We start from the raw sequence: 13,053 nt of genomic DNA on the forward strand, positions 1-13,053 counted from the left end.
CTTCAAATTTCTGGATGTTTAATAAAATTCTATTTCCATCTACATTAAACTTCTCTGGAGAAACAAAATCAGGGGTGAGTGGGAAGAAATTCACTATAAAGAATTGATTCACGTGGTCACAAAGGCTGAGAAGTACAAGATCTGCAGTTGACCATCAGGAAAGTGAAGAATCAGGAGAACCCATGGTGTAAATTCTAGTCCAAATGGTAACAGGCTTTGAAACCCAGAAAGAGTCTGAAGGCAGGAAAAGGCCAATATTCCAGCTTAGTCAGGTGAAAGGCATTTCTTGTGACATGAGGGAGTGTCAGCCTTTTGGGTCTATTCAGGCCTTCAACTGATTGGATGAGGGCCACCCACATCAGGGACAGTAATCTACTCAAGACTGCCAATTCCAACTGCTAATCTCATCCAGAAACACCCTCAGAGATGCACCTGGAAATAATGTTTGAACAAACACATGGGTACTCCTTGACCTAGCCACGTTGAAACAAAATTAACTATCAAGCCATTTGCAGACCTTTGTCTTCTGTGCCTTCTCTGCCTAGTTCATTTAAGGAATTGCATGCCTCTCTTTGATGTCTGTGGATTGAGTCAGTCTTCCAAAGCATAGCTAGCTCTCCCATTACTTTCTTTCTCTACCCTAACACCCCAGGTCCAGGTGCTCCATCAGGATCTAGGGATGACTCTACACAGAGTTCTTATCATGCAAAAGAAAAACTGAATCCATAATGTCTTCTTTCAATGTCCCTTTCCCTTCCTACCAATTACTACAGCAACCCCACCCCACTCCACCCAAAAAAAACCATGAAAGTCATTCCTCAGGTATTTATCTATTCTGTTGCTACAAATCACACTTGGCTGTTGGTCTGGCAAGTTTTCAAGTTCCTTTGCCACCAATTATTGAATTAATTAATTTTCCAGCAAGCTTGCTCTTTGTGCTATATAGCACGTAAGTGGCACTCAGGGATGGGAAGTTTATATTAAAAAAAGCAAGACAAGTGCTAATTTAAGTCATCATAACAAGCACTTAAAATTTCCATATCTTCCATGTGAATCCTAATTGACCATTATCTACCTCCCAGGCAGGACAGGGCGAGTGACTTCAGAGAACTGGAAATGTCACCACAGCGGTCTTGCATGAACCCAGACCGAATTTGAAATTAAAGTCATTCTTTGAAACTTCACTGAAAATGCTAGCAATATGGCTGGGGTGATACTTCTGACTGGCAAAATGGCAAGTCATTTATCCTTTCTGCCCTTGTTTCCTCATATGTGAAATGAGGAACACTGACTCACTTCACAGGACGGCTGCATGTGTTTTCATTAATTAAAATATAAGCTGCACTTATATTTTGCTTTGCTCATTCCCCTGAGCTTAGTGAATCTGCCAGTGATATTCACTGCTTTGTCAATTCATGTATCTATCCTAGGTCTTTCCTTGAGTTGCGGCTCTTGTCTGGTCCATAAATATATTTTTGTCTGCGTATAGAGATCCTTAAAGACATATGTGTATATTTTAGTTTCCTATTTTAATGTTTTCTTTTCAATACTCCAATTGTTGGGGTCTCATGTTTTCTTCATCAAATGCTCACTGAGATCCCTATTTACTACAGAAAACTTCAGACATCCATGCCAAAAAATCTCATGTCCGAATAGTACATATCTAGCCAAATGAGCCCACATCAAACTCAGTTTTACTTTTCTTATTCCAAAGCACCTTCTGTGATTAGACAAAAGATGATGGAAACTTCATCCTAGAACATCAAACCCTGCCAGGCACATTTCCATCTGTCCTATTGAAGATTGCCAAAACCTCTTTTACTTTTTTCCCCATAAAGTTAGTCAATCAAAAATTATTTCAAGCAGAAGTTATTTGAGGACTGAGAATGTGATGGTTCCTACCCCAACTGACCTCTTGGAGTGATGGAAGACATACCTGACCAGAATAGGAAGAAAACAAATGTACCTTCAGAATCTGTTTACTTCCTTTCTTTACACACACACACACACACACACACACACACACACACACAAAGACACACAAACTAAATGATAAAGAACCATGTCCTTAAGGAGAGAAAATCAGCCATCTTAATCCCTAAAAGGAGCAGAAAACCTCACAGCTAATGTTGAGGCAAGATTAGAAAAGAAATCAAACTGATGCCAAGGAGGGAAGGTCAGGACCCAGATCCTGGGCTTGAAAGGAACATTGGATGGCCATCAAGTCAAAAAGCAGGCTGCCCTTATTGACAATAGCAAGAGCAGCCAATCTTGTGGATAAACAGGCGAGAATGGAAAGCATTTGCTTTAAATGTACTTGTTCTCTTCTATGACCAAGAGCTTACAGTTAAGGAGAAAAGCTTCTTCAGATTTTTCTTTTTGAACTAAAACTGTGTTAATTCCCTAACCATTGCCAAATTAGCAATCATCCCACCATTTATCTCTTGTCGGTCTTACTTTTTAATGTTCCTCAAAGCTTCTAAGCACCATGAAAGAGTCCCATACCCAGTCCACACTGTTGAGGCCCCAATTGCTCCAGTTTTTATTCCTGTCTTTCCTAAATATCCATAGCAGGATCATGCCCGCATGTTACAGTCTAGAGGCATCAACATGTTAATGAGCCTTTACTTAAAGAAACTGTGGAATGCTGATCACTACTATGTTAGGTTCCATGAGAGTGCTTTTTTTAAAAAACAATGAAGTTCTTCCTTCTACTAATAAAATATGCTTTCTAATTAGAGAGTTAATATCGCCACCAATACAACAGCACTGAACAAATAATGCAGTAGCAAAATAATATATGGGTAAATGGAAAGCAAAATATTACTAAATTTTTAAAGAGAAATTTAAAAATCTATTACTAAATAAGCAGAATCCAGAGATCCTAAAGGAGTGTCCTCCAGCCACAACCCCAGGAAATGAGGTCAGAGCTAACTAGGGAAAGTGATTACTCCAGCTGCCTTTGTGTTTTACTTCCCATTCAGTCCTTAACCCTCTGGCATCTGGCTTCCTTCCCGAATAGGCTTTCTTTCTGGCAGCTGGTGGTTCTCAAATTTAGTGTGCATCAGATTCACCTGGAAGCTTTGTTGGACAACAGGTTACCCGGGGCCCAGCCCCAGTGTAACTGATGGGGTTCTGAGGTGGAGCCTAGGTATTAGCCAGCTCCCAGGTGCTGCTGGTCATGGAACTTCACTTAGAGATCTACCATTCTGTGGACCTGAAGCAAGTGTGACCTTGAGCAATTCTCTTCTCTGAAAATGAGAGTCCATAACCTCACTACCTCAGAATTATGAAGTAGAACTAAAACGTAAATGAAGTGAAATCTGATGAAAGCCCTTTGTAAACTAAGCACATGTAGCTTTTCTGGTTATCCCAGGCTAATTGCCTCTCTTTGCCACATGTGACACCAAAGACCAAGTTTTGGGAACTCTGTTCTCTGTTCCACTGCTCTCCTGTGTCTCCCTCACTCACCCATTTCTCTTCTGTGTCCAGCTTTTCTCTTTCCACATTTTCCTTGTATAGATTAATCTAGTATCCTGGCTCCAGAATCACTCATACGAAACACACTCCCAAAGTTCAAGTTCCTTAGTCCTCACCTACACTATTCTGTTCACAGCTTCTCTGGTTTTGTTCAAACCACCATTGTCCTCCTAGGCTCAAAAATACATCGTCACATTTTGCCTTCACCCTTCTTAAATCTCCTTCCGTTCGACATACTTCCTCTTGTAGCCTTTAATATCTCCTGCCACATTACCTCCCTCCCTCTCCAATCCCAATGGTGCCATCCTTATTGGCCTCTATTCCACTGGCCTCCAGGCTAGCTTCTTGGCTTCCAGGCCCTCCCTGCTCTAATCTTAAATGTTTCCTCCTGTGAAGCTGCTAAAAGTACTCTTTTATGAAGTTCCGTTCTACTCTAAAATCTATCCTGATTTTCATGGCCTAATTTATGAATTCAATAGCCGATTCAGATACCAGGATCTCTGCAATCCATCATCCCCTTTGAAGAGAGCCTAGACGGGCATCTATTGATCAGTGGTAGGAGGCACTTCTGCATGGAGCAAACTTCCCTTTCAACTCTCCAATTTCATCAAGTATTTTCACTCTTGAGTTCTAATATATCTTTAATAAATCATGGCTTCAGTCCATTCTACTTTTTGCACCAAGACACCATCTTAACTATCATATGCACCTTTATTAATAATGTCCTTTCTGCCCTCACAACTTCTAACCATCCATCAAGATCAAAGCCAATGCCTTCTTTTCTGCTGATGCTCTTAATTCCATGGCTTTCAAGCACTTTGCACTTAAAGATCTTCCCTTTCTTCCTCCTCCTCTTTTTCTCCTTCTCATTTTCTTCCTTCTCCCTCCCTTCCTCCCACTTCATTCTCTTTTCCCTAAATCATCCTTATGACCATATGACATACTTTAGAAACTTTTATCCTTACAAAGGACCCATCCGCCTACCATCTATCCATCAGTCTATTGCTTTTCTTTGCTTTTGCAACTTCTATACACATAGCTTCTGATATTTTTCCACTTTACATTCATTCCTTCTTCCACCCTTTGCAATTTAGCTTCTAGATCCACTAATTTGTTCTTTTCAGTTCACCAACAATCTCTTCTGTGCCAAGTCAATGAAAACATCCATCTTCTAATCCCATCCTGCTTTCCATACTGTTCAGCATATCTAACCATTCCTCCCTTCTCAATGCTCCTTCTCTTGATTCCAACACTGCACTCTTCTGCTGTTTTTCTTATCTCATTAGTCACTCATTCCCAGTCCTCTGTCATAACTTCTCTTCTCCTCAGCCTCCAAATTTTGGAGTTCCCAGGGGCTGAGTCCTGGACTCTCCTTCTCCTATCTGCACACATTCCCCAGATATCAGCCACTTTCATGGCTTCAAGTGTCATCTATTTGCCGATGACTCCTTGTTTTATTTCAGCTTAATATCTATTTAGAGTCTCAGACAGTCTTGTTATCTTTGATATCTACTGTGAATATTAAATTTATCTAAACAGAATTCTTCATTTACCTCCCAATCTCCCTCCTAATTCTACTCCTGTCCTCTTTCTCAGTGAATGACACTGTCCACTTAACTCAGGCCAAAAATCCAGACACATTCAATCCATCAGCAAAATACGTCTCAAATATGTCCCATTTTCTCCATTTCCACTGCTTCTACACTAAACCAAGCCACCAAAATTTCTTTGCAGAAGGTTGCAGTTGTCTCCTAAGTGGTCTTTCTCAATTCACTCTTGACCTTCTCCTGTAAAGATCACACAGTGATCTTTTTAAAATATAAATAACATCATATGACTCCCCTGCTTAAAACATTTAAAAAAGGGGCTGGGGATGTGGCTCAAGTGGTAGCGCGCTCGCCTAGCAGGCATGGGGCACTGGATTCGATTCTCAGCACCACATAAAACTAAAATAAATTTTTTAAAAATATTTAAATAAAATAAAATTCAAGTTTTGTACTGTAGGCTTGAACATCAGTCTCTACCTCTCTGATACCTCAATTGTTACCACATTCATCTCCTAAGAGGAATCTTATTTGGGCCACGTTGTTCTCTTTTTATTCCTCACACAAGTCAAGCTTTCTTGACCTCAGGGATTTTACTATTTCCTGTCTCAGTAACACTCTGCTGGGTTTTGATCTGGTTGATCCATAATCACTCACAAGGTTTCAGCTACAAATATCATCTTCTCGGAGAGGCCATTTGACCACCCTCTCTAAGTAGTCTGTATTAAAAAGGTACTCTCTTATCTCAATACCTGGATCAGAGTTATCATAATCTAAAGTCTTTCTAATTATGTTTTTATTTGCTCTGTGTCTAGTTTCATCTCCTAACTTCCCCACAACTAAATCAGAAGCTCTAAAATAATAAGACTCTTACCTGTAGCTTTCTATGAATTTGTTCTTAGCCCTTAAAAATAAATTAAGTGGATGGTAGACCCAACTCATGAGTCAGAATGGACTTTAAAAGCACAAAGTCTCCAAAATATCAGTGAGTCAAAAACACAACAGCGTAAATCTTCTAAATGCTAGGAGGTCAGTTCATTATCGTCCTCTGGGAACAATGACTGGCAGAGACTTCCTCTCAACATACGTGTCCATGAGGCTCAGCCCAACAGTGGAAAGCCAAGGTATGGTTACTCTAACGTGCCTCAAGGTTTCCAGCAAGAAGAGATGCATATCAATGTTATTTGTGTTTTTCAAAACAAGTTATAGGGTCAAGCTTGAGTTCAAAGGGTGGGAACATATGATCCTACAGGAACCAGAAGGACAAAAGACTGAAATATTTGGTCAATAGAACTTAGGACTTCCACACTTGCCTTCTAGAAGATTCCTTCCACCCAGAAGGAAGAACATGCTCACTCTTGACTTCCACATTCACATTGTATTTAGCACTTTCTTCCACCAAGCCAACCTAATGTAGCCTAAATTATCTCCAGCACTTACTCTCACCTAGTGTTAACTGTTTGATAGCCTGTCGCCACCATCTACATGTAAATAAGAAAAGCAAGGACCAGATCTCTTTTCTTTTTCATTGTAGTCTGAAAATCTAGCTCAGTGCCTTTTACAAAACAGTGTGAACAAATATTTGTTGGAGGAATTTCTCGTAACTTTTCATGTGTCTGTGTTTTTATCTGTCCAAAGAGACTGGCAACGCCTCGGTATGCAGTACATAAAGACAGGAATTTACATCCCATGTATCTTCCAGTGACTCATCATGGAGATATTCACAGACTGGCAAGAATATAGTAAGTAATTGTTGTAACTAAGCCAATTAGTTGTATCAGAGCTGCTCATCAGGGGCAGTGTGCAATATACCCCTATTAAGAAGGTACTTTCAGGGCTGATGTTGTGGCTCAGTGGTACAGCGCTCGCCTAGTGCGTGCAAGGCCCTAGGTTCAATCCTCAGCACCACATAAAAATAAATAAATAAAACAAAGGTACTGTGTCCAACTACAGCTAAAAAATAAATATTAAAAAAAAAATTTAAAAAAGAAGGTACTTTCAGAGCCGGCACCATCTTCTGAACTCAAGTCCATAAGAGACACACAGTGCCATCCCTGGCTTCCTGTAAAAGTACATGACAGTTTTGGGGGTTTTTGGGGGGTGGGGAGGGGAAGACCAACAGATGACTGCATAGGTCTTCTTGAACTGTTGGTGGTCAATCTGTGTCTGGAAGTGAAACTCCCCTTTCCACAGGATTTCAACATAGCAGTAACCACAGGGCATGAATTTTGGCCACTGTTAGTGTCTCAGCTTACCTTGAATCTTAATGTGAAAATAATATGTTCCACTCCCTTATGTTCCCTTTCCTCAGGTAGCCAAATCTTAAAATAATGCCGAGATTAAAATCCACTCCTTCTTGAGCAGGTCATCATCTGTGACGACATAACTGTCTCTATGACCTTCCCCATGTTGGAGAGAGCTGCAAAATTGTTGAGGTTTTCACAGCAGAAAACATCCCTTGGTTACCAGGTGATTTGTGTTTCTACTGACAAGCTCAAATATAGATATTCAGACATTTTTCATGCTGTAATACCGCTGGACTTATAACCTTCTTCCTCAGAAAAATGCAGTTTCAGTTGACTGAGGACTTCCTTAATCTTCCAAATCACACAAGCAACATAGGAAGCCAATGTGGCATAGAAGAAAGAGTTCCAGAGGCCTTCTTTAATTTCATGGTATATCTTGGGCAAGTTACTTAACATGAATTTCAGTTTCCTCATCAAAAAAAAAATAGAGGAAAATAATGCTTACTTCCTAGGATTAACTGATACAGCATAGTAAGGGTTTATCTCTGTTTCTGACCTGCAAGAGATATTCAATAAATGTTTGTTCTTTTTTAATAGCTACGTTAACTATTAAACAAGGTGCCAATTTAAAGTCCTTTCAATAAAATCACACAGAAATCTCAGAATTGTTTTGAGATGATGAATACAAGAGCTCACAAAAGGGCTAAACACATGGTTAACTCTATGGGTGAACCTTGGCCATCAGCCACTACACTGGGACATGCTACTGTGCTGCAGTCTAATTCATACACCTTTCCCCATGCTTTCATCTCATACATACAGCTTTCCTAAAATGTTTCATGTTCTAGCTACGCTGGAGATGTAGTTCGGGGGTAGAGTATTTGCCAAACATACATGAGGCCCTGGGTTTAATCTCCAGAACCACAAAAAAAAAATTAATGAAATATCACTCTCTCTTACATTGTGATTGGGAGTGTTCATTGGGACAACTTGTTTATATGGATAGCAATATAGCAATGTCCATGAAAATTTTAAATGCAAAAATTATTTGAGCCAATAATTCTCCTAGGAATTTATTATATAGATATCCTACCACATATTAATGTGATATAAGTAGAAAATCATTTATTAGAATATTGCTTGAAACAACAAAATACTGTCCTCCATTAGTAGGAAAGTAAACAATGATATGGACATACAGGACTTCTGTAAATGAGTCAATCATAAATATAGACCTGGAAAAATCCCCAAGCTATGTCATTAAAAAAATAAAAAGAGTATAGAGAGGGGCTGAGGATGTGGCTCAAGCAGTAATGTGCTTGCCTGGCATGCACGGGGCACTGGGTTCGATCCTCAGCACCACATAAAAATTAAAAAAAATAAAGATGTTGTGTCCACTGAAAACTGAAAAATAAATATTAAAAAATTCTCTCTCTCTTCTCTCTCTCTCTCTTAAAAAAAGAGTACAGAGAAATCTCTATAATATATTACTATTTAGAATAAAAATAATATGCACATATATACTCATGGAAACATAGGACATCTCTAAAAGGACACACTGGGGACTGTGAATGGCAATTACCTCTGCAGAGTCAAACCAGGTGGCCCTGGGGAAAAGCATAGTGATAAATTATTTTTCACAGAATGTATTTCAAAACACCTTTTGAGTTTTTCACTATATACATGTAGTATTTGTAAAAATTTATCATTAGCCAGATGTGGTGATATGTGACTATAGTCCCAGTCATTAGAAGACCAAGGCAGGAGGATGGGAAAGAAAATATTTGACTATATTACTAAAAGCTCTCCCTAATCTGTTCATAAAGCAGTGATTAAGTCTAGGAGGAGAGCGATAGACAGAAGAAAGTCTACAATGTTTTATTTATTTTACAAAAGTAAAGCATTCATATTACTTATAATTTTTTACAAACATAATATGAAAAGAGAAAAATCACTAAAAAAATTTAAAGGACTGGAAGGGGAAATAAAGCTAGTTCAACCATTGTCATTTCCACACAACATTCACTGCCCATCAACGAACAATCATTTATTGAATATTTATTAAGTCCTAATTTCTGTTGAATGGTTGCAGTGAGAGAAAGAGAAGTCAAGGAGATAGAGGGCCCAGGCTCTACCCTCAGGAAACTCTCATCTGATTGGCTGGATGAGACTGACAGGTGAAATGGTGAGCAGCATCTAGCAGTAAAGAAGAATCATGAAGCAGGAGGCTGGCTGGGGAGAGGCGACTTTCTAAAGGAGGGCTTTGCAGGTCCTTTGCAACAGAGATAATGATGACTTCAGGAACAAGTATGTCTCCGCCTTTCTCCATTTCCTCTTCTTTAAAATGGAAAACCTTCCTTGGCTCTCTTCTCACAAGGATGCTGTTAGGATTAATGAGGTAAAGTTTGTGCTTAGGTAGCGTCTTTCTTCTGAGAACTCAGAGTGCTTTGCCAAGTATTCTTATTAATATTCATAGGATAGTTTATATATTTTTCACCTTTTACTTTGAAAGTTGCACATCTATACATAAACACTCCGATTCTTCTCACACTCTTCCTCAACATCGCTTTCTTTTTTGCCTCAAAATAGTGCAGATCCAAACTTTAAAATCTTGGTGGTTTTATATAGCTCAAGGCTAATAACATCACACAGCTTGCCTGCAGGAGAACCCACCTGTACATTCTAAAATTTCCACAGTATCCATTGTATCCATATGCATGATACACCTGAGCACATGGTAAGATATCAAATATGCAGCAAGGGAGAGAAAACTATCTATATCCAAACCTGTTTTCTAAGAAGAGTGAATTGCATTAGCAATAAGGGGCTTGTGGGTGGGCTTGCAAGTTTGGAGATAGAGGCTGAGCCCCACCTGCCTCCACTGCCCCCAGGAGCCAATTCATTCTGCATAACAGGGTGATCTGGGGTTAGGGAAGGTAGGGAGTGTGAAAAGACAGGGAAGGAGGGAGCACACATGGAGGAAGAAAACTGGAGCCAGGAAGTTGCAAGAGGCCATAGACCTTAGGGTGTGATTCTTCCCTGCATTCTTCCTTCCCAGATTTGAAAAACTTCCACTTAAGCTTATAAAATGTTGGAGTTTGTGGATTTTTTTTAATAACTAGGCTGAGTTTTTACCCAGAGATGGGAATGGAGAAACAGACAAGGTGATGAGCCTGGGAAATTACAGAAATCATGGAGAACTCTGGACTTTCCATGCCTTGGCACTGACTAGGTTCCAAATTAATCAGATTGAATCTCTAAAGGAGAAAGGGCACCATCAACTTTAGAATATAGATATGTAATGTCTACTGATGCATGTTATTTATGCATACTTGCCAATATTAGTCTTTACAAAGTAAAATCTTATGTTTGAAACAGAAGATCCAGTTCAGCTCTCCAAGAGGCAGAATGGAGAATAGACATCACCTCCCCTAAGCCATAGCCAAGACTGAAAGCTTAGCTCTTCCACCTTCTAGTCAGGCTCTGGATGAACTTAACAAAATCATGCTACCTTCCAAACATGTCTTTCTTCAGGCTTGCTTCTGCCCTGTTTGCACATTTGAGAACAGCACTGGCGGAAGCCTTCCACTTGAGAAGGAGTAGGAGGGCTGCCTACTCATATCACGCTACCTGTTTGGCCCCATGCCAGTATCACCAAACAAAGCTTCTTGCAGCAACTGAGAAGAAGCCATTTGCATAACTTAAAGCTATGTTGGAGTGTTGTGCTTCATGTCTGAGCAGCATAAGTCTTGAGCTTTAAATAGCCCAACCCTAACATATATTTAAGAGCAATGTTCTGAAGCCTGTGTTACATAAAGGGGAACACTTAGTGACACCATAGCAAGTGCAAGGTCCCCTTTCTTGAAAATTGACAGAAACCAACCTCAGCAAGACAGCTGGAAGGAAAACATTCCTATGACCTGAAATTCAAAAGTGGTCATCCCTGTTCATAATTGGGAGAGTCCTATAATATTCTAGCAAGCCCAGATCTTTCCTAACTTGGTCTGCCAGTGCCTTACAAGCCCTCTAACAGAGCCACAGTGAGGTCACTCTTCTGGATTAGACAATGAAAAAAGGAGTCAATTCCTGGATGGATACTTAGGAATGGGGAAACATGCCTAGGTACAAAGGCAGAGCCTTAATAGGTGAGCAGAAGTGGTAGACAATTCTTTTTCTCCTTTTGGTCTCCTCCCACTTAACATATAGACCCATATGAGTTTCCACTATTCTCTTTCATTTCCTAATAGTTGCTTCACACACTTAGAAAGAATGAAAAGTCAAATTGTGCTCCAGAATCATCTAGGAAATTTTAATAGAATATGCATGCCTAAGGTCTGCCCCAAACTTACTGAGTGACAATCTGGAAAGGGGTAGAGGCTTTAACAGGTGTGTTCAATGCAACAGATTATGGCAGGTTGAAATAGGGTGTTGACAGAGGGGATAGAGAGAGATGGAGGGATGAGTGAATATTGAAAAAGGAGGAATCAAACTCTTTCCACATCTTTCCATGCCTCCATAATAGTGTGAGTGAGTGTCTTGGTTGGTGTTCTCAAGAGCAACAACAATGCTGAGAAGACAAGCAAATGTCAAGTCTTTATTACGTTGTGCTCCAAAATCATCATCTGGTTTCTAGCTGTGGTGATGAAGCACGGTTACATTGGCAAATTTGAAATCGTTGATGATCACAGAGCTGGGAAAATCGTTGTGAACCTCACAGGCAGGTTGAACAAGTGTGGAGTGATCAGCCCCAGATTTCATGTGCAGCTCAAAGACCTAGAAAAATGGCAGAATAATCTGCTCCCATCCCATCTGTTTGGTTTCATTATATTGACAATTTAAACTGGCATCATGGACTGTGAAGAAGCAAGATGAAAACACCCAGGAGGAAAAATCCTGGGATTCTTTTTCTAGGAATGTAAAATATACATACAAATAAAATCCCTTAATGGGCAGGGAGGGGCATGGTGATTGATTGGATATGAGAGATGAGAGAGAATAAAGAGTCAAGGATGATTTCCAGATTTGCCCTTGAGCAACTAGATTGATTGCAATTTTATTTACCAAAACAGGGATCCATATTCCTTCAAAGACTACTCTCCTCTGGAGAGAGTGCACCTAAACTATCTCAAACAGATGAGTATTCCAGTTGGATTTCACGAGGTCCTAAGGAGGTCCTCCCTCTAAACACTTCTAAGCCAGCTCTAAATTAAGAAGGTCTGAGAATTAACAGATCATGTAACCAGGAAGCCAGATAGATAGAAGACAAATGTACTTGGATTTGAGGGAAATTGATTCTAAATCTTTGTCTTTGGAAATACAAATTGTCTTTTTGTTTCTGATCATAGAACTGGGTATCTACATGGACAAAGCTGAAGAAATCTCAAACCACATCCAGGTATTAGTGACTATTGGATGCTTTCACCTAGAAGTGCTACTCTGGGAGATGCAGCCAAATGATTTACCTTCATATCACATCTTCTAACATGGAGGTGTCAATCAGATGTCCCCCAAGCTCTCTGATCTACAGAATAACTCTCCTTAGATTGTCTACATCACCTCCACCTTGATGCAGAGTATGGGATTATGGCAGCATGGAGATCAAAACCATACCCATTAGTTCCATGATTCTCTTTCTTTGGGACTGATGAAGAGATCACGACTGACACAGAGGAACTGGAGAACTGCATCATTGGGGAACATGGTGGATCCCATCTTAGCCATGGAAAACCTAGAAGCACCTTACTCCCCCTTGCAAAATCCCTTTTATAGAAAGTTTTTATAAA

The 13,053-nt window shown here is 39.8% G+C and overlaps 1 pseudogene across 1 annotated transcript; it reads left to right on the forward strand.

Annotated features, from left to right (window-relative positions):
* The first annotated feature begins 6,081 nt into the window (after window positions 1–6,081).
* LOC308630526 (small ribosomal subunit protein uS8-like) lies at window positions 6,082–12,181 on the forward strand (annotated as a pseudogene). The gene is made up of 3 exons: window positions 6,082–6,148; window positions 6,663–6,679; window positions 11,825–12,181. The product of its transcript is annotated as a small ribosomal subunit protein uS8-like (transcript).
* The last annotated feature ends 872 nt before the right edge of the window (window positions 12,182–13,053 follow it).

This window comes from Spermophilus citellus, assembly GCF_964194105.1.
Source record: "Spermophilus citellus genome assembly, chromosome: 11".
In the NCBI taxonomy this organism is placed as follows: Eukaryota; Metazoa; Chordata; class Mammalia; order Rodentia; family Sciuridae; genus Spermophilus; species Spermophilus citellus.